Source organism: Tupaia chinensis, unplaced genomic scaffold (genome assembly GCF_000334495.1).
Source record: "Tupaia chinensis unplaced genomic scaffold, TupChi_1.0 Scaffold000320_2, whole genome shotgun sequence".
NCBI lineage: Eukaryota > Metazoa > Chordata > Mammalia > Scandentia > Tupaiidae > Tupaia > Tupaia belangeri.
In genome coordinates this window covers 2,534,469-2,534,690 of record NW_006159814.1, presented here as the reverse complement: position 1 = coordinate 2,534,690, position 222 = coordinate 2,534,469, and the positions used below count along the sequence as shown (strand labels likewise).

General features: G+C 29.7%; 1 protein-coding gene across 2 annotated transcripts in view; it reads left to right on the top strand.

The window, feature by feature from the left end:
• THOC1 (THO complex subunit 1) overlaps nt 1–222 on the top strand; it is a 47,479-nt gene that overhangs the window by 28,778 nt on the left and 18,479 nt on the right. The gene's annotated exons all lie outside the window — the stretch shown is intronic.

Here is a 222-nt window from a genome sequence, read left to right as displayed (position 1 = left end):
TTTAAGGAAAGATTGGTAAATATATCAACTTTCAGGCCAGCCTGTCGTCTGTTGGTTAAGGTAACTTAATTCCACATAATCAGCTGTGCAGTTCAAGTCTCAGACTCAGCAGACTTAGAAATAACTCTGGGCACATGTGCATACATGCCCAAATCTTTTTTTTTTTTTTTTTTTTTCAGTTTTAGTTTTTTTTTTTTTTTTTTTTTTTTTTAATTTTTTTTT